We start from the raw sequence: 21,839 nt of genomic DNA on the forward strand, positions 1-21,839 counted from the left end.
GGATCAGTTTAGATTAATAAAATGAAAAAAAAAAAAAAAGGGAGTAATTCACTGTTCATTTAAATCATCCTTGGAATAGCACTGCCCGCTGAGCGAGAACGCAAGATAAAAGCGATACAATGAAAACGTTTAAAGGACTTAAAAAAATCCCGATGTGCCCGAAAACATTAAAACCCTGTCAGAGAACAACGCCTGCTCGGCGGGGGCCGCAGATCCCAGGCAGCTCCTGCAGCGCCGGCCGGCCCCCGCAGCGCGCTCGGTGCCCCCGCCCGTGCCCGGCCCCAGGTGTCCCGCGGAGGAGGCAGCGAGCCCCGCCCGCCCCGTCGGGCCGCCCCTCGCGGCATCCCCGCGCTCCCGCCCCGCCGGGGCCGCCCCCGCCGCTCCGCGGGCCGGGCCGGGCGCACCAGGCGGCGAGGCAGCGGCGCCGGGCCGGGTGCGCCTGCCCCGGGCTCGCCGGGCAGGTGTCGGGGCCCCCGTCCCGCCGAGGTGAGTGGGGAGCGCGGCGCGGCTGCGGGCGGGGGCGGCGGGGCCGGGGCTGCCCCGCCGGCGGCTGCGCTCCCGCGGGGCTGGGCTGGGCGCCGCGCTCCCCCCGCGCTGCCGCAGCGGGACGCGGGGGCTGCATCGCCCGCACGTCGCTGTGGTCATCCCGCCTCGTCATCGGCGGCGGGGGCTTCGTGCCCCGGAGGACGGAGAGGTGCAGCCCCCTCGCCGCTGCCACCGGGGCTGCATCTGCCGGGGGCAGTGGGTGCCTTCCCCGGTTCCCTGGGGGCTCCGTCTCCTGCGGGAGGGCAGGGTGCATCTCCCCACCCCGGGACTGAGGCTCTTCATCTTACCCAGAGTTGTTTGTGCGGGGCAGCAGCCCCTCCTCCATGTGTCAGAGGGGTGCCTCCCCCGTGATCTCTTGCGGGAGTCCATGCCCAGGGGCCAGTGGGGTCCATCGCTCTCTAGGTCAATGGGGCAAGTGTCGATAGGGTCCGTCCTGCCGGGGCTGGTGGCGTTTCATTCCTCTGGTGGTCAGTGGGCCGTATCCCCTGATCTGGGGGTGCTTGTAGGGTCTCTGACCACCCCTCGCTCTGCTAATCCCTGCCTGCCTGGGGGGCGAGGGGCAGCTCCATCGCTTGCTGTGACACTTTGTCCTATCTCCCGGCGTGGATTAGATCATGTTGTGACAGTGCCTGTTACCGTCTTGCAGTACAGCAGGACCCGGGGATGTGAGGAAGAGGGGTTGCTGTTGCAGAAAAAACAGCACCCACCCCCCACTTCCATGTACGCAGCAGTTTAATAAAATCAGACAGCATGAAGCATGTGGCCGATTTTCCCTTCCTAATCATCAGAAGGTAGTTCTCTGTGTCATTAAATACTCCCGTTCGCGCAAAGCAGGCTGCGATACATGCGGTATTGTAAGCCGGGGAGCCGTTGTGGATGAGATATGTAAGAGGAAAACATCAGGAGCTGACCTCAAACTCTGAAGTTAACTGTGCTGCCTCTCCTTCGGGTGGCCCGGGGTACTCTCTTAACCTGTCTCAGTTTGTAACTATCTGACCATTCTACGTGGCCGTAAAAAAGTCTGATGCCCCTTTGAAGGTGCCATAAAGCTGTAAATGGGTTTAATAGAGCCCATCCCGTTAACCTCAGTGCTTCCCCTCGGTATCCTTTTAATGAACGGCAAGGCTCGTGTATTTCTGTAAACAGGCTGTCAAATCTTCTCTGCTTCTGGCTGGGAAAGAGCCCTGTGAAGCCTTGCTTTGTCCCAGAGCTACCTTCACTCCCTCGTCCCTGGGGGCTGCTGGTGTTTTGGAGGGATTGACACAAGATGCTGGTGTGCTCTGGCCAGTGCAGAGGCAGTGGGTTCAAACACTGTCCCTGTGACAGCTTCGCTTTTTTAGTGAGGACATCAGGGCTTGGGCTTCGTTTTAGCCCTGTCAGAGAGGCAGCTGGAGTGGCTGTGAGCAGGTGTTACCTGAGTGCTCAGCCGCCTCTGCCTTCATTTTAAGGCAAACTGCAATGCTCGTACACCCTCTGCAACTCTCACTTTCATGTGCAGGATGCATGTCCTTGCAAATACCGTGCTAATCCCTTGGGATGACTCACAAACTTTTGTAGAGTGCTTTCTCCTTCTCTTGCATGGGTCTTTGCACTCGATGAATTATCTGGGTAGCCAAAGATCATGGCAGGTGGAAGAGTAGTCTGTGATATTCCTGAGTTAATAATTTTCTGAAAAACAAAATGCCTGAATGCAAATAGAATGGAAAATGTGTCTTTGAAGTTTTTTGGTTTTTTTCTTTAAAATTATTCAGTGCCTAGCCTGGAGGAAACCTCTTTTTTTAAACTTTTATTAAACTCACAAACATTTTACGGACGCGGGAAGGATTTATTTTTCTTTTTTTTTTTTTTTTTTAAAGTATTTTAGTTTTCATGACATGAGGGCTTTTCTATGCTTCCTTTGAAATGTTGACAGGTGAATGCTAGTGTAAAACTCTTGATATGTGAGTAGATGTTTAGATGTTTAGTCTGGTTTACCAGCTTCTGAGCTGGCAAATGCAGCTGCCAGCAGCTCTGCTAGCAGCACGGCAGAGCTGGGTCCAGCCAGGGATGCTCAGTATTCTCAGGGTGGAAATCAAGACACTGTCTCAAATGAGTTGAAGTAGGGAGAGAAGGTCAGAGTCCAAGTGGTGTTGCAAAGGATTTCCTAGGAAGGCAGAGAGCTGCAGCTGTCTTGCGTGGCAGGTATCTACTGCAGGGGTTGTTTGGCAATGCCGGTGACATCAAACCTGGGTGTCATTAGGGTCAAATTTAAGAGCTATTGCGTATCTTCATGATATTGCCATGGGTGTTTTGCTAGCTTTTCAGTAGCTTTGTGAAATAGGGAACATCTCTGGACAGAATTTCGGCTGGGTGCAAGAGTGCACGCTTGTATTGGGAGGTAGGGAAAGCTTTAGTATAAGGTCCATCTGCTTTAGCTCATCTGCAAAAGCATTGGGAAGTGCTTCCTGCCTTTAAAATCCGAGTCATGACATCTGTGGAAAAAAAACCCTTTTTAAAAAAATTACAGTTCTTCTACACAGCACACTTTGTCTCCTGAAAGGACAGCTGATTTGCCCTGAATGAAGTGGTCTGGATTCACTAGAGTAATATGTAAAAGGTCTTATAATGCAGGCACATTTCTAAACTGAATGTTGTTGCCAAAAGTAGCTTCTTTACTATATTTGTACACATTTCTATACTAGCTAATATTTCTGAATGTTATTACTGTCTCCAGTACTGAACTTGTTCTCTTGCTGGATTTCCTGCAGGCGTTTGTGGGTGCTCTATGTAGCATTCTTACCTGAAATGAGTTCAAATCACTCATAAACTCCATTAGACAAATGTAGAAATTAAAAAAAATAAAAAGAAAAAAAGTAGTTTTAACTGGGCAATGTTAAGTCAGGAAATACAAAGGCTGAGGCTCCAACAGCAATATTAACTTGGCTGCAGTACACATCCTGTAAGCTCTTTTATGACATACACCTCATAATGTAAACAGGAATAAGCACGTAGATTAACGTATGCAGAGAAGGAGTAGAAAAGAGTGTTTTTCTGAATTCCCCCCCCCTTGTTTGACAGCTGGGTCTTGCACAGAGCCTGGGAAAGCCTGGCACGGCCTTACGCTGCGCTGGGCAGTGCGTCCAGCGCCGACTCTGGTGTACCCGGCTGCTGATGGAGTGAAAATGGCAGCAGCAAATGAGTATTTTGGGGTCTGTTTCTGTCAAAACAATAGCAGGGTAATGAGCTGCATTTTGTTCCTTAAGGTCTGAGTTGTAGCATGTATGATCCTTGAGCATTGCCTCTTGTGCCTCTCCCCACTGGCGTGTCTGGCCCTGCTGGGGCTGCTGTGCTTGTAATGAAGTGCAGAGGCTTCACTTTGGTGAGCCTCAGCTTTCTGCTTCTATTACCCACGTGTTACAGTAACAGCTCTCCCGGCTAATTTTAACTAGATCATGTACAAAAGTGATTAAATGAATATTGTACTTTAATACAGATCTGCAATGGACCAAGCAGTATTGCTCTTTCTATGATGTTGTCTTAATTAAAAACTGTGTTATTAATATATTTCACTGAATTGATAAATTTAGCCTGAAGGTCAAATAGTCTAATATGACCTTCGCCGTGTCACAAGACATTATATCTTGTGCAGTTACCACTGCTCTGAGCTGGAGATTTGCATGCGATGTGGTGTCATCTAGGGCAGAGTCTGTGGTCCTTCAGCAGCAGCTTCCAGCAATGACAGAGGTGGTCTGGGTGAATAAAATTAATTTATGGGTACTCTCCAGGAGAAAATAATTATCCTTTTCTGTCTAAAAAGGGCTTCTAATCTAGTATCAGCACACTGATATTGCTGCCTTGCTGTGACACTGTAAAACTCTGCAAGGAAGGTGGGAGCAGCTGTAATACTGCAATCTTAGACTTCTCCTGTTATACCTGCCTAATGGCACCTCCTCTTCAGTGCAGCCTCCCAAGGATGCTGCTGGAAGATTGTCGTCAGCCGTGCTGTTGTGCTCTGATTTCATTATTGTTCGATTTGGCCAGCATTTTGTTCACTTTCTCTGGAGTGTTAGACAGTTTGCAAAGGGAGTTAGTAGCTGGGTTGGTTACAGCACTTACAGTGTGCACTTAATCTAAATTTCTCTCTAAATGGAATTGTATTAAAGTAATTTGGTAAAACTTTGAAATTACAGTAAGGCTGCTTTTGATAATTGACTCCCGCCCCCCAAACTAACTGTGTTTATTAAAATTGTCATGACTCACACAGAATGGTTCAAACCAAACAGAGTGTCTGGATCCCACTGGCCATTTTTGCTGTGTGAGAAGAGAAGGTAGGCACCTCTTTGAGGTCTCACCATGGTGAATGGCCAGCTCTCCCCTGTCAGCTCTCACAAGTGGAACCTGCCAGGATTTGTGCTGGGGGACTTGTCAGAAAGAACAGCATTGAAAAATGAGGAAAAAACATGGAAAATGGTCTCTTAACTGCATTAAAGACTTGTGAAACTTCTGTCATTCTGCAAAAAAACCCTGTAATTTTTACACAGTGGAGCTGTCCTCCCTGACTCAGACAGCGAAAAAGACCTATTCAATGTTACATTTTAATCATATACAACACAAAGACTTTTGCTGTGCCGTTTAAAATCCAGCTTTCTTTCAGGCTGTGTTCTGCCGGGATGTTTTCATCCAAAACGGACTGCTGAGGCTGACAGGAACAGTCTGAAAAAGCAGCTCTAACCTTCCTTCCTGACACTTCAATAGTGACACCCACTGTGGGAAACTAGGGCATAAATGCATTAACACTTGTCACTGGGAAGAAAATCCTCTCCATGATGGGGACCAGAAGAGAGGGATTCTTAGATTCATGATACAAATAGTTTCATTATTTATTTCAATCAAAGTCTGGAGGTGCTGCTACAATGAAAAATTAAAGTGCACTTTACAGAATACGTGTGAGCTGACACCCTGCCAAACCCAAAGCCTTCCTGACCTACAAAACGAAGGAGAGCTTTGATGCTTGCTCCACTCTTTGGAAAGTCTCAGACAAACAGGCTTTGTCCAGAATTTTGACAGAGGTAGGACCTCCTGAAACAGATGCCAAACCCACAGTGTTCACTGTAGCCTTCCAGGGAAAACATCCTGCTTTTGCCTCCTGGTATTACAGACCTGCATGAGAGCAGCCCAGCTGCTTGGTCTTCTGTAAATACTTTGGACTTCACTAGGTATCCTCTTACCCCTGCCACCATCCTGTTGCATGTTGTCTGTAAGTTTACCAACGCTCTCATCTTCCCAGATGGGTAAAAGACAGCTTGTTTCCTGCTGGAGCAAGGTTTTTCCGCTCCTCCAGCTGTATGCAAATACCACACTTGTATAAATCAGTAGCTGTGATCTGACTGAAGAAACACACTCCTGCTTCTGTCTCTGCTTACAAGGCAAAAGGAGTTGCCCGGTGCTGTGGGGAAAGTCTAGCTTTAATACTGAGCTGTGTATTTTACTAGATGTGCTGGTCTTAGTATCATAGAATGGCCAGGATTGGAAGGAACCTTAAGGATCATGGAATTCCAGCCTGCCTGCTATGGACAGGGACATCTTTCATTAGATCAGGCTGCTCCCAGCTCCATCCAACCTGGCTTGAACACAGCTTCTTTGGGCAAACTGTTCTAGTTCCTTGTCAACATCACGGAAAAGAATTTTTTCCTGATACCTGATCTAAATCCACTCTCAGTTTGAAGCAATTCCCCCTTCTTCTGTCACTACGGGACTACAAAGTCTCTCTCCATCTTTCTTGCAGGCTCCCTTCAGGTGCTGGAAGGCCACAATTAGGTCACCCTGAGGCCTCCTGTTTTCCAGGCTGAACAACCCCCACTCTCTCAGCTTGTCCTCCCAGCAGAGGTGTTCCATCCCTCTGATCATCTTGGTGGCCTCCTCTGTGCTGGCTCCAGCAGGTCCCTGTCCCTCCTGTGCAGGGACCCCAGCTCTGGATGCTCCAGCTGAGTCTCAGCAGAGCAGAGGGGCAGAATCCCCTCCCTCCCCTGCTGCCCACGGGGCTCTGGATGCAGCCCAGGACACGTTTGGCTCTCTGGGCTGTGAGTGCCATGGCCGGGGCATGTCCAGCCTCTCAGCCACAGCACCCCCAGGTCCTTCTGGGCAGGGCTGCTCTGGGTCTGTTCATGCCCAGCCTGTGCTGATACCGGGGGCTGCTCTCACCCAGGTGCAGCACCAGCACTTGGCCTCGTTCAACCCCATGATGTTCCCACGGGCTGCTCCTCAAGCTTGTGCAGGTCCCTCTGGATGGTATCCTGTCCTTCAGGTGTGTCAAACCACCTCAGCTTGAAAGCTGAAAACCTGAAAGTTTGCTGAGGGTGCACTTGATTCCTTCTTCTGTGTCATTAATAAAGATAATAAATCACACTGGTCCCCGTATGGACCCCTGAGGAACTGCACTTGTCACTCATCTTCATCAGGACTCTGTGCCACCGACTACTACTCTCTGGATTCAACCTTCTAACCAATTTCTTATCCATCTAACAGTCCACCCATCAAACCCATGTCTCTCCAATTTAAAGAGAAGGATGTTGTAGGGGATCACGTCAAAGACTTTACAGAAGTCCACATAAATGACATCTGTAGTCCTTCGCTTGTCTGCTGATGTGGTCTTTCCATCACAGAAGGTCACTGGGTTGGTGAGGTGGGACTTACCCTTGGTGAAGTTGTGCTGGTTGTCCCAAATCATCTCTTTGTCCTCCAAGTGCCTCAGCACAATCTCTGTCCCATGATATTGCCAGGCACAGAGGTGAGGGTGACAGATAATTCCCAGAGTCCTCTTTTTTCCCTCATTTTAAAGATGGGTAGAATGTTCCCTCTTTTCTGGTCAGCTGGGATTTCACCTGACTGACATGACTTTTCAAATGTCATGGAGGGTGTCTTGCAAACTACATCAGCCAATTCCTTCAGGGCTTTGGGAAGCACCTCACCGGGTCCTGCAAACTTAACATACATGGCAGTACATTATTTATCTACTTAGATTGGAGGAACTTTGGTCCCCCACAGTCTCCATCCTGCTGTCCATCCACTTGAGGGATGTGGGAAGGTTGCCAGTGAAAACTGATGACTGAGATCTGTTGGGGTATGCATTTCTCAATACAAAGTTTGAAAAGAGACTTAGAATCCATGGGTTTTGAGAAAGCTTCTGTCCAAAGTCTGCAGCAAAACACAAACTCCAAAGACTCTACTTTCTTAATGCCACCCTAATGGTCTGATGCACATGGTGCAGCTCCTTTGTGTCCCCTGTGCTGGGGAAGAGGGTGGATGGGACCCCTGGCAGCTACCTCTGCTCATTGTAGTGCCTGGCTGTCAGCCCATCAGCTTTAATCAAGGCTGGCAGGAGCTTCAATGGCAACTGACCTCATGTTAAAGACTAAAGTCCCTGTCTCATCTGAGCTCAGTTCCCTTTGTGAAGGATTTCAGATGACAAGTGGGACAAGTATTAAACTTTAACCATCTCTTCATCTTTAAAATATGAATCCTGTTGTAATGCTCTTACCTGTTTTCCCAGTGTGCCTGGGTTTGAAGGATTTTTGCAAGTGATGACTACCTATCTCATGGTCATCCCAGATCTGTAGCGCCAGTTTCCAGTTTTCAAACCCTCCTCATGGGTGTTTCTGCTGGGAAATATCTGGGATATTACCTGGGAATACAAATATGCTGAATTCAGGCCAGCTTTCTGTTTTCTTCCCAGGCTCTCAGCAGCATAGATTATGTTCCTCTTCTCTTAATCATCTTCCCCACCCTTTATTCTTCTGTACTACAGAGCAACCTTTCTTCATATGGGTTGTATTTCAATCCTTGACTTCTCGGGGTGAGGAGCTGAGCAGAGAAATGTCTTCATTGCTATGATGGGGCTTTTGCTGCGAGCTGACATGTGACACATCCTATTCCAGCAGGAATCCATCTCCCCCCTCTTATGGAGTAGAAGACATCTTTCCCTTTATCTTCTGAATAAAGCTACAAGCATTTCTGTATGGGAAATCTGTCCCCTAGCTTAGCTGGAAATAAATAAATGCAGCAAACAAATGGGTGGCACCATTCCAAAATGCATAGTTACTCAGGTTGGCGCACTGTGGCTGCTGAGAGGTGTGGGGCTCTGGGGACAGGGTGTGATGGGCACAGCTTGGCCTGCAGCCTTGTCTTTCAGGCCACATGCACATGCTCATCAAAGGATTGAAACCTCTGTGCAGTTAGTAGTCTGAAGTGTGGTGATTCACAGCTCCTGGACATGTAGGGTGGAAAGGACCGGCTGGATCACCTGTGTTTTATTTTCAGGAGGATCCTTCCTAGTTAAAGCATGAGTCGTGATTGCAAGATGTCTTGTTTGGGTGGTTGAATAAAATTGCTGTCCTCTCTGTGAGACGTGAAAGTGTATTTACTAATGTGCCTGTAAATGTCTCAGCTGTGAGGTTATTATTTACTGCACTATTGTAATGCAAATGTTTGTGGTTATGTTTGCATTGATCACACAGAGAGTGCACACAAATTTTATTTCTTGCGGTATTTAGGCTTGCTTTTTTTTTCCCTTCCTGTTCTGTTAGACACTATATCACAGAAATTGCTTGAAGTGTAATTGCCTGTCATTCAAGTGCCATTTTACAATATAGAGCTGTATCAATTAAAAGATTCTTCCTCCTCCAATTAATTTTGATTCTTGGGGGTAGATAGCATTATTTGTCTGCAGAACGTTCCACTAAATGATTTGGTACTTTGTATATTCATTTACTTTTAAATATGTTCTATGTGAAAGGCAATGGCCTGTAGTTAAGCTGCAGAAAAGAACATTTATTGTCAGAGTCTTCTAGCTGGCTGTGCTGCTCCCAGCATGGAAGCAGCCTGAGTGCTCCAGTCTGATAGATCTGAAATCACTGGTTGTACACAGCCAAAGAGGGGGCAGCTGCCCTCTTTTCATGTGCATCTAGGGTTGGGAGGTAGGGAAAGGTTCAGGTGTCACAGTTGCAAGTTTCCTAATTGAACTATTTTTTCAAGTTTGTCAGTCTGAAGACCAGTATTTCCTACATGACTCTTTTGTGGATGTGGGCAAGCATCAAAAATGGTAGCTCAGCTTGAGAAACATGGGAAAACTGTTTAGAACTGGTATTTCTTGTTTGGAGTGGTCCTCTAATGGAATTGCTTTTCAGTACATACAGACACTGGAAAAAAAGATCCTGTGACTAGGAAGCTTTAACTGGAGACAGCCTGCTTTGAGATTAATGATTTTATCTGTGGCCTTTTAATACCTCCTATAGATGGAATGATAGCTCAGGAGTAATCTCTCTGATGGGAGGCTGGAAGTCCTGCTGTTTGGGAGGTGTGATATGACATCTTTAGTGTCTCTCTTCAGTGTCAATTGGGGGTAACCCTACCTTGGGGTAAGGAATGGCCTTAAATTTGATGGAGCTTGGATTAGGTGCCAACTGCTGTAGGTATCTAATCTATAATGAGTAAAACTATTAGTCTGAGTCATGCAAGTACCCAAGGAAATATATGTTGAACTTTATGTACTATTAGATAGTCAAGACATTATGTTAGCTACTGGCAGTGATACTGCCATGGGCTCATACTCAGGGATCTCTGGATCCATTGTTTTTTGCTTTGGGTGGGAGGGAGGTGTCTGTTCCAAGAACTACTGTGTGCTGCTAAAACTGATTATTTCTTTTTTTTTTCAAACAAACTGTTAGTCTGCTAAAGCTGAACTTGAGGTTTTCTATGGAAGACTTAATATTTGCCTGGTTTCATTTTGGTCTGTAATTGCCTGGAGTACACCTGGCTGCACTGACTGCCAAAAATAGTTGGTATTTCAAGGCCACTGTGTGAGCTCTGAGTGTCAATGTGTGTGTAGGTTGTAAGAGTCAACATCCCTTATTTTTTTGGGAAAAAAAAAATCCATTGGGGTCCATTTCTACTAAATCCAGAACAAACCTGGAGCAAAACCCATGTCTTTTACAATCATCTTTTTCTTTCAGCTCCCAGTTCCATTTATTTCATTATGCTGTTGGCACTGCAGGGACAGTTTGCTCTTCCTCAACCGCACTCAGAAACTTTCTGTTTGCTGGGAGGTGCCCTTGGCAGTTCACATTGAGGAGCAAACTGTGATTTCAGTTTAAATGAACACTGCTTCTCTTAAATAAGAACTTGTTTAAATAAAGTCAGGTTAAAAACCAACTAAGAGTCTTTATGGAAGAGCTTCCAGCTTAAACATGGCCTGGCAGGGATATGCAGAAGCTTGCCAGCATTTCAGAGAGGTGACCCTTTAAGGCAGCATCCCTGTCTCCTTGTCGAAGGTGCTCAGGAAAGAGCAGGTTCTCAGTTTCCCTTAAATATCACCAGATTTTGGAGGGATAGTGAGAAAAGTGGCCTATCTTGTGTTAATGAAAAGTGAATGCAGATTTTTTCAGAAACCCTTTTATTTCAGTGAAGACCGTGTAGGAATAGTCATATCTGGTGTGATGGGAAAGACTTACTTTATTCAGTATAAAGAATAAGCAGCTGCTCATTCTGAGTGCTGGCATGCTTTCTTCTGGCTACCTGGTGGGTCAGGTATAAGCTGCTGCTCAGCCCAGGCCCCTGTCTGAAGTGGTGTCCCAGAGGAGTTGTGTGTCCAAGGGTGACAAGCCTGGAATGCTAAAGCCTCTCCTGTGCTAGCAGTACTCTTGCTGCTTATTGCTCTGCATTGCAGGAGCCCAAACTGATATCCAAAATATGAGTTCCACCTGCCTTTAAGTTTTCCTGACCACTTTGGTATTTGTAATCCCCCCTTTACGCTCCTGTTGATATGAAGAAAGGCGAAACAGGCAGGAGACCCTGATTATGTGCTTGAGAAGCAATTAAATGGTGTTGGAAGTGCTGCCAAAACATGAAAAGCAAAGGGAAAGGATGAATCTGGGGAAAAAAAATAAAATTCTGTTTCTTTTATTGTGTGTATTATTAATAGATGGAAAATTATTTCAGACAAAGCTGTGAAATTTGTTAGCCCTTCTAAAAACACTAATTTTTTTTAAAGCTTCCCTGTGAGTATTATGGCCAACCTCATTTCACAGCTAGATGTATTCATCTCAGTTAAATGCAATGGACAAAATCTACAAAACCCAACTGCTTAACATTATAAGCAGCTTGCATAAACATGAATTATTAAGGTCACAAAAGCTCCTAGAAACCAGCCGAAATGAGTGCACTGTTGCATTTCTTTTTTTCAAAACATGCATTAATTAATAAGGGGCTTAGTGCCCAGACTGTTTCTCCCCTCCACCCCCCTGCCTCCATCAGATTTTGCTTTCATCAAGTGGAGGGGAAAGTGTCACTTCTCTCTCTTCCTCCTCCCTTTTGTTTGGCTGGAGCACAGGAAGGTGCCAGACTTCATCCTTCACAAGCCAATCATTCACAGCTGTGGTACCCTAAAATGCTCAGGCGGGTCGTGTTGGGGCTGTTACAACAGCAACACGCCCTCCAGTTCGGCCAGGGGTTTCATTTCATGCCTTCTTGGACTGCCAGAATAGGAGCAGGAGTCTGAAGACAGGCTGCCAGGAGTTAGAGAGCAGTCACATCCACATGTTTGGGTGGTGCAGAGAGGGCAGGGTGCTCACAGGAGAAATGTGGAAGGGAAGAAGACAATGAGGGGATGGCCCAGTTTGTGTAGGTGTGGGTATCGTGCCATGTGTAGGTCCCCTCCACCTGGTGTGGGCATAGGCAGCACGTGGTGGCCATGGGGGCATCAGAGCTATGGGAACATTTGATGGGAGCTCCTCTCCAGCCCAGGAAATAATTTCAGTGGTTTGAGTGAGAAAAGGGCTGCTGTGACTGAGCTGAGGGGCCAAGCCCTCCTTGTGTGCAGAGTCAAAGCACATGTCAAGTTCAGCACTGGGAGATACTTACAGCACGGAGGTGAAGAAGACAAAAAGAAAAGCAGAAATAGAGTGGTGGTAATTTTTAAAAATAATTAATTCAGTTGTGGTGTTGGCTGTAGAGGAGACAAGTCAGATTGTGTGGAGGGAAGAGGCTGCAGTGACCGCGTGGAAGTGGAAGGGAGCTTCAGTGGTGGGTGGTGATGATGGGGGTAGGGGGGAAGGCTGAATCTTGTGGAGCTTACACAGGAAAAAGCAGTTCAGATGAGAGAGCTTACATGTGGGACTCTTATATTTAGGAGAGAGGATGCCCCTCTCATCTTTTGTGTATAAGATGTTTGAGCCTTGGTATCCTGGAGAAAGCAAATGGCTTGAGACTTCCTTACCTGTACTTTCTTACCTGTGTACTGTAAGTGAACCCCCTAAGGCAGACACCTCTTTGTGCCTGTCACATGTCAGTGTGGAGAAGGTGGGGACAAAGGCTGATGGTTGGCATCTCTGCTGTCTGTGGTCCTGCCATCTGCAGAAGAAACTTGCAGGGTTTGGATTATTGAATCTCAGCAAATCTTTACCTTTGGGCTTGCTGTGACTCCATTTTGCTCAGTGCCCTAATGAAATACAGCTCAAATGCCAAGGGATCTCATCTGTTCTTCTAAAAATCTTCCTGGGTACCACACATGTGCTTTGTCTGCGAGGAATCCAGTTTCTGCAGCCACCAGAGAAACAGTTCAAGGAGACACAAATGATAAAGGCATTGTTCAAATGCTTCTGCTCTGTGGTGGGTACCTAGTTTTAATTTCCCAGGCAGCAAAGAGGTTCTTTGGGATGAGTTTGGGGGGAGGACCTGATGGGACACAAAGGTCATAGTGCAAACATTCCTCCCAGAGAAAAAATATTTATTGGGCCTGCCTTGTTAAAAAATCAATAAAAATGTTTGTACCATGCTTCATTTAATCATGGTTTTTGAAAACTAGCCTCATCAGAGGCTGCTTTTGATATATAATAAACTCTAAGCAACAAAGGAAGCTTTAAAAGAAGCAAAGACTTGACATATTTGTTAATACTCAGGGTAGCAATGCATTAATTTTAAGGCATGCTTTTTTTTTTTTTTAATAAAATGAGGACACTAATTAAAATTAATCCATTTATAAATCTTTCCACATCCAATTTTAAAGCGTAAATAAAACATTTGCCTTGTCTGTCCCTTTTCTCATCCTAAAACAATAAAGACAATGTAACTTTTAACTCTTTATGGTAATGAGCAGATAAAACTATCTTAAATGATTTGCTAAAAGACATAAAAAATTGGTGGCATGGTGGAGATAGCTTTTAAAGTGCAGGAAGGATGGCAGTGAAAATGTTGGGAGTGCCTAAAAATGGATTTTAATGTTTGCCTTTGGGATCTGCAAACCTGAGCAGTTTCTTGCCCAGGCTGCCTCCCTGTCCTTTATTCCTACCCCTTTCACAAAAATGAGCTGTCTGGTGGCTGCCTTCCTTGATGTGCCCTTTTCATTGTGATAATTTGCATTATAAAATACACAGGGATGAATTTACTCCCGTTTTACTCCCTAAGTCAGGCAGAATTTTAATGGGTGAGATTGGAAAAAGAGAGGTGGTGGAGCAATGCACGAATATGCCACATTTGATTAGTTTATGTGATCTAAAATTTTTTGAAAAAGAAAATAAAATGGGGGGCTTATGGCAAAGAAACGCTTTGAAGTTTTAGTTCTATGACACATGAGACAGCAGTGTTGCCAATGCTGAAGGTATTTTTTCTGTGCCTTGTTTAGAAAGGAGGCTAAACACGACCTTGGGCCTGTGATTGTTGGTAGCTCCTCAATGTATGTTAATTAGTAAAGGCTGTGAGAAAAGTAGTACAGCTGCTGAGGGAACTATACATTCTAATTTTTTAATGTGTTCCAGATATTATCAATTGTGCCTACAGATCTTTGGTGCAGTTGTGGCTGTGTGGAGGTTGCACAGTAAGGCACTTGAATATAGGGTGCTGGCAGATCTGCTACCCCCTCCTGCCAAAAAAAATCCCAAACAACCAAGAACCCCCTATAGGTGATACTTTAACCTGGGCTGTGTGTCTCTGCTTTGTCTCAGGCCATACCAAAGTGAAGACAGCACGGAGCAGGTCTGTTGTGTGTAAGGATGCTCCCCTCTGCTTTCATATGCAGATTTTTAATAAAACAAGTATGCATCTCTGCTTCTTGTCATTCCTGTTGCTGGGAAATTTCATGTCCCTTACTATCTTCTATCAGTTTTCTTCTCTTTGGTTTTGATGTCTGTTCTTTATAAATCTTCCTGAAATCTGCCTGCAATCTGCCTGAAATCTGCCCAGAACTGCCCCCACTCCTCCTTGGCAGGACTAAAGCTCAGCAGCTGCAGACAAAGTGAAGGTAAGATGAGAAAAATTGCAAATCCTCAGAGAAAAATGTGCAGACCAAGGTTATGCTGCCTTGGGAAGGGGCAGCTTGCTATGGTCCTCCTACAGACGCAAGTGGGAAAGGAGTAGCTGCTTGGTGGATTAGCAGATTGAGAGTTTAGATTGCTGTTTCCAGCAGCGTTTGCACTCTAAACATTTATCTACGGTGCACAAGAGCATTGTTCCACCTTTCCCAGAGAAGTTGTGCCCAGGTAGAAGGTTTGAGACCCCCTTCCTCCCAAGGGTAATGGGATTTAGATTTGTGATAGCAAGTTTGTGGCTCTTAAACAAAGTTGCTGAGACCTGCTGTTTTAAACTGTGCTACAGGTAATCAGTCTCCTTTTGTGAAAGCATAGAGAGATGTTGCAATTGCAGGAGTTAAGGCTCCACTGGATGTTTGCTTGGGGTGTTCTTTCTCTGTCGGTGCTGTCATGGGAGGTGGGGGAGTTTAGGAGGACACAGCTGGACACTCACCCTTCTCATTGCCAGAAAATGAGAGGATTTCTCCTTGCAGAAAGCAGCTTTTGCATGGGGCTGTGCAGGGCTTTTTTGTCCTGTATGCTCAGTTTTCATTTTAAAGTGCTGTGCTTCCGGCTACAGATTCAGAACTGCAAACCACCCACTGTACAGCTGCTAATGCACAGATTATCTCCACAGCCAACAGCTTTAAGTAATCAAACAGAGATAATTTTACCTCTGTGACCCAACAAATAAACACCAGAATCAGGAAAAATCCTTTCGCCCACACAATCCTACCCAGGCTCTCAAGGGCAGTGAAGAGTTTCATCAGAGCCCACAGAGGTGTCAAGGTTTGTCCCATCCTGGATCGATGGTGAGCTGGCAGTGCAGTGGTGTGGGGTGCTCTCAGGAGGTGACCATGCTCTGTAACCTGATGAGACCATCTCTTGCTGCTGCTGCAAAAGACATTAAGTGAGTTGAGCATACACTGGAAGTTGTGTTCGCAGCCCTGCTTTCACAGGAAAAACTGTGGCTTGGAATGGCTTTTGTTAATGACTTCAGCCTTTAACTTTCTGTTATTTGGAAGAACACACATTTCTCACAGCTATCAGGGGTTTAGCACCATTACGAAAACACAACTGTTACTTATTGTAACATTGCATCTGTGGCTTCTTTCTCACTGACCCATCGCCACCAGTGTTGAGAAAGACAAGAATTGTGGCCCAGAAGTCATATCAGAAAACATTTTTTGCACTTTAAAAGTCTGTTTCATTTTGCTTTTATTTCCCACATCAGCCAATTGTGACCATTTTCTTAGAAATGAAGTCTCGGTGGTTTTTTGTGTTAGTAAATTTTAGTTTCTCCATGCTTCTCTCATTTTCGCTGCCCTTTCCCCCTTTGTTCTAGTAAACTCATTTCCTTATTCCTGTTATTAAGGATACTTAACATGTTGTCATTGGGAAACAGCACTCATTTCTTCATAGAAAGAAGCTGCTTAATGTTTCATGTGTTGCAGTGAATAATTAAATAAAGAAAAATGTATTAGCCCACAAAACTAGTTGGCAGCTGAAAGGAAGAAAGCATTTGCAGTCTGCTGGGAAAGTGACACTCCTGTCCTGGTGTCTTGAAGCATAAGGGTAAGGTTTAAAAGTGAATAGGTCTGGCATGACATCAAAAAAATCTGGATTTCTTGACTTTACATGCACTTACAACATTAATTTTTAATTGTCATATTCTTGAGCTACTGGCTGTGAGATCAGACCTGGAACTTGTGGGGCTAAGGAAAACCAGGCTGGCTAGTGGAATGAAATGTCAGCAAGGACCACGACCTTGTGAACTGTCAGGGATGGAAAGGCTGTCAGCACTCAGGCAGGCAGGGGGCCTGGCAGCCTGATAGTGTATGGCATGAGCAGTCTCCACATAAATAAGGGGTTTTATTGCCCTTCATAGTCCTTTTCACCCTTTCTGCACTGTACAGTCATTGCCCTTTTTCTTTTGATTTTATAATGCATCTTGAAACATAACTGTTGGGCTCTGGGAAAGTGGGGTGAAAGACTGGGCAGATGGGAGTTGGGAAAAGGCTGACTGCTCCCAAATGATCTGAACAAACCACGGAATTTTTTTCTTTCCAAATGAAAGCAGAACTGAGCTGTAATTTTGCAGTGACCTTTGCAGTTTTACAAAATGGGATTAGACACTTGCCATCCTCATGGCAGAGGGAGCCTTGTTCTAACAGTAATTCAGGGCTGAGTTACAAATTGGGATCTGTGCTGAGTCTTTCTTTACGTCCTCCCATCTAGTTTTTTCTCTCAGTTCACATATAATCTCAAATGGATAACATGCTTTAGTAGACTTTACTGAGACCAGAGACAGAGAGTTGTGCAGAGCAGGAGCTGCCTGTGCCATTGCACATCCCATTGGATTTGGTTATTGTTGGTCTCATCAGCTCAGGTAGGAGGAGCCTTTGAGTTCTTTTTGTAGCCCTGTGTGCTGGGTTTTGGAGGCTGGATTGAATAATTTGTATCTGCATCATGCAATTGCCTTTTGCATTTTCTCTTGTGTGTGTGATCTACAGCTCCAGCTGTGGTGGGGACACAGTGAGCAGGACTGCAGGGATGATGTGGATCTGGTGTGCTTGATACTCGCCAGAGCGACTGCTCAACAGCCAGAGAACATCTCACAGCCCTCCAGCCTTCACGTGCTCTGCAGCTCTGCCAGTGTGACTGGCCTGACCTCTGCTCAGAGTGAGAGATTGGATCCAATTCAGCTTGTAGCAAAGTAGGGGGGAGGCCTAGGGAGCTGTTGCAGCAACCAGGAGAGTCTCCAAAATGAGGGGAAGGGGACTTTTAATTTCCAAAATGACTGTCTTGTCAAGGGTTGGGCTGTACCAGTGCTGTTAACTCTTCTCCTGGGTTATCTAACTACTGCTGAAGTTGTGATCATGTCCACCAATTCGTCTCTTTAAATTGACAGACTCTGCACTGAATGGCTCATACTTGGTAACACAGATACAGAAGAGAAAAACTTTGAGAGGAAGTGTGTTTTTTAATTACAATGTCGTGCACCTCATCTTTGGTAGCTCACCAGCTTGTGATGGGATGTATGGCAGAAAGGATAGTGCCATTTTCAATGTGCTGCTTATTTCACTGGCTTAGACCTTTCCTGTAGACTTGATTCAATAAGGTAAATAACCACACATCTACTTTGAATTGCATGAATACTACTACTGAAATTAGCAACACTCTTCCTGCGGTTCATTTAGGATGCATGGTTGCAGCTGACCCAATTCCTGCTGAAATAAGTGGAAGAATTTCCCAGTATTCTGTAAACCCAGGTCAGATCTTAAATCCGTTTAACCCTTTGGGTGACTGCACTGGTGTCTGCTTACCACCGTGTCAGGATTTGGGAGTGGTACAAATGCTGGCATGCATTGCCATGACCCGAATTTTTTCCTTAAGTTGCACCAAAAGAGGAGCTCTCTTCAGCCCCAAACACTTTGCAGTTCATCTTCTGATGCTGCTCTGTGTCGCTATCTGATTCCTCTCCTGCCTTTGATTTTGTTCATCAGAATCTGCATTTCCCCTGTGCACTAGTAACAAGCAGGAGGAGTCACTGCACTCAAAAGTCAGTAGGAGGGCAACGGCAGCCAGACCTGGAAATCCAGTAACCCTGGTACCACTGACCTGAGGATTAAACCCTGCTCACTGAAACATGAGCCCAGGCTGCCAAATTGCCCGTGATAAGCTCTAAAGAACTGGGAATAAAACCGTGCCTGCATCTATTTTCTTTGCAGCAACTTTTTAGCTGGAGGCTCATAACTGGCTGCAGCAATGTGAATAGAGAGCCCCTGCAAGAGACCTGGCAGCGCTCAGCTGTGCTCCATGATCCCATTCTTGGGGCTTTGTTTGTTTGTCGTCTGGATTAAGGAGATTAAAGACTTACCCTTTGTACAGCCTTTCAAATAATAACTTGTTTGTGCTCCTACTGCATGTCAGCAAAGGATTCCCCCCAGCTCCTGATTTCATGATACAAGTGAAGATCTGAGAGTGGTCAGGCTCATATAAAGTTGTGTCTTGTGCTTTGAAGCTCCATAAATTCAGCTCAGTGCTCTATTCTCTGTTTTGTGGTGTTGCTGGGACCAGGGCAGGGTACCTGCTTCAGACCCCTATCCCAGGAACTGGGAGCTGTCATGTTGGTGGGGGGGGTCACATTCTGAACTGCCAGATCCTTGTCCAGCTGTTGCTGCTGTCTCTGGGCTGTGTTTTCTGTAATCAGAAATAAAAATCATCTGCCAGATGGGACCCTGCTGCATGTCAGTCTGTTGCTGGCTGGCTGTGGCCATTCCTTTCCTCCTGCTCCAGAGTGGCTTTTCTAAGCAGGTTTCAGAGGTTTGTAGTTCACACTGTAGCCCTTAGAGTGAGTGGAAGTGGCTTTTTTGAGATTCTCTTGTGATTTTTTGGGGGATTATTCCAACAGTGACTAAAATTTTCAAAAGCATCTAAGTGATTTAACAAATTTATTGGCATGTGCAAAAACAGGAATAAGGAAGACTCAAGAGCGGTCTTTAGCTTGAACATTATTCTCTACTCCTTGTGCATGTTCCAGATGTGATTAAAGGAAGACCCAAGGGCACCTTTGGGACCAGCTGGTCCCACCTCAGGTATATCATCTGCAGGGATGGCCAGGACTTGCTTTCCTCAGTATGGTGCAACACCTGCATGGTCTGAGAGATGCCCAAGAGACAGACAGGCAGACACAGAGATGCAAATGGCCCTGGCCTTAGGATCTTGCCCTTGCAGCTGCTTCCTTGCAAATAGCACTGAATCGAAAGACGCTCTGTGTGGGGGTGGGAGTTTTGGGGATTGGATTCTTTGTGGATGAGAGGTTATGGTGATGGGAGTCCTTGGGTTGAAGTGTGTGAGGAAAAGGGTTTCCTCAGGCAGTTTGCTCCCTGGCAGGGAGGCTGACCCACCTGTTTACCTTGTGGGTAAAAGCAGTTCAGTTTCTGGAGATACGGCATGCCATAGGATTCCAGCAGGTGCAACAGTCAGCATGGCACTCTGCAGACACTTGGTGGGAAAAAATAAAATTCATAATCTTATTATATATCTTCCTGTTCACAATGGACTGGATGTAACAAGGATGATACAACTTTATCATCTGGATCAGGTAAGAGCTTTACCATCTGGAGTGCCATCACATTCGGTAACTGTTTCCCCCTCCAACAAACTACAGCTCTTTTCTAGATAGAGCAGCCAGTGTAAATAGTCATTTAAAAGCTACAATACCTAGAAAAGCCATGAATCTACAGTCTCCATCCAGGAGTCTGCACTGTCCAGCCATGCTCAGGACATAACTGACCACTGTTTTCCCTCCAGAGACAGCACAATACTGTGTCAGCCTATAACAAAGATTCTTACCGTCAAGGACTTTAGGGAAATAGCTTTTGAAAGAACTGCCTGAATATTGCCTAAAAATGTACTTTAAAGAGAATCCTTAATCAAAGTGATGCAACAACAGGAGTATTTACTTTTCTATTTGACCCTGGAACAGATAAGTCACAAAAAGTTAACCATTTTTCTGCATTTTAGAGGGGATTTTATCTTGCAAGAAATTTGCCCTACCCTACTTAAATATAGAAGATGTGAGTCCCCCTTGTGTCTTCTGCACAGCAAAGGCAATACAGACTGAGCTTGAGCAATACATGCTAAATTTGCCAGCAGTTCTTCACTGCAATAAATACCTCTTGCAACATAACACTGAAATCTGTGGATTGCAAGCCTGTGCTTTCTGGAGTATAATATACTTCATCCACTCCACCAAATGCCCATAAGGAAATTGTAAGTGAAATCAAACCACAATATATGAGAGTGAACTTGCACAGACAGTTGATTTAGGACACAAGCACCTCTTTCTGGCTTCTGACTGTACAATTTTCAGAAGCAATTCACAGCAAGTATGTAATAGTCAAACAAGTTGGGTTGGACATTAAGCTGTGTGGTGGGTAACATGAAGAAATAGTTGGAAATGTGGTTACAAATTTGAAACTTTATCTTTGGAAACTCTGTGTAGCATTTCTGAGAGCTCCACTTGACCTACGACTGCTGGGTAGAGGCAGTAAAAGTGATGTAAAGGCAGTGAAAATGAATTAATTTGAAAAGTCTAAGTGAATGTTAATAGGACCTGCTATATTCAACAATTTGCAAGCGTGTCTGGCATTTATAGATGAACTGTGCTGTTTGTTACATATTACATTAAAGAAGAATCCTGAACCAACATATCAAAATGTCAAACTAACACAGCATTTTTATTTGATCTCCTTTTTTGTTAAAATGAATTATTGATAGCCTTTCCTGTGGCTGACAGGAGAGATTTCTGATTTTTATTTGCGTACTAGATCAAATCTCCTATTCCTTCTGTAGACAGAGGTCTTTACAACAATATCTAGATATGATATGTGCAATTGCAGAGCTTGGATTCTTTCTAGCAGGGAATGTTCTCCCCACCCATCCCGTGCTGCTGTGATTTCTTAAGCTGATATTTTCATTGGACGTCTTTAAGCAAATACACAGCCCACCCTGGAGCCAGCGGTCAGGACGAGGGTGCGATGGCTTTGTGTGGGCCCACAGACCACAGTGATGGGTGTGCAGCTCCACAGAGGGATCTGGAGCTGATTTCCCAGGGTCTGTGGAGAAAAACCCATTTGTCTTTTCAGTGATGTAGCTTGGAGAAGGTGTTTTCCAGCACAAGGTTAGATTTATGCTATGTTTCAGGGAGATGGGGTGTATGGTTCTGGAGGTTTTGGTAGCACCAGGGGATAACAACATCTCTGTTACCCACCATCACCTGGCTTGGACATCAGCAAAGCCTTGGTCACAGCAAGAACTCTCAGCTGCTCTCAGTTCCCTGGTTTGTAAAACTATTTCTTTTCAAATGTCACCCCAATTATAATTCCGGCAGTCATGTGCTTCTTAGGGATCCTCCTCACTCCTGGATCTTCGCAGCCCCCAAACCCTTCTGCTGCACTTCACCTCCAGATGCAG

The 21,839-nt window shown here is 45.5% G+C and overlaps 1 protein-coding gene across 1 annotated transcript in view; it reads left to right on the plus strand.

Annotated features, from left to right (window-relative positions):
• Positions 1-417: 417 nt before the first annotated feature.
• PDZD2 (PDZ domain containing 2) overlaps positions 418-21,839 on the plus strand; it is a 201,890-nt gene continuing 180,468 nt past the window's right edge. The window contains exon 1 of the mRNA XM_058827058.1: positions 418-486. The gene's annotated coding sequence lies outside the window, so the exon portion shown is untranslated. The remainder of the gene's footprint in view (positions 487-21,839) is intronic.

Source organism: Poecile atricapillus, chromosome Z (assembly GCF_030490865.1).
Source record: "Poecile atricapillus isolate bPoeAtr1 chromosome Z, bPoeAtr1.hap1, whole genome shotgun sequence".
Lineage (NCBI taxonomy): Eukaryota > Metazoa > Chordata > Aves > Passeriformes > Paridae > Poecile > Poecile atricapillus.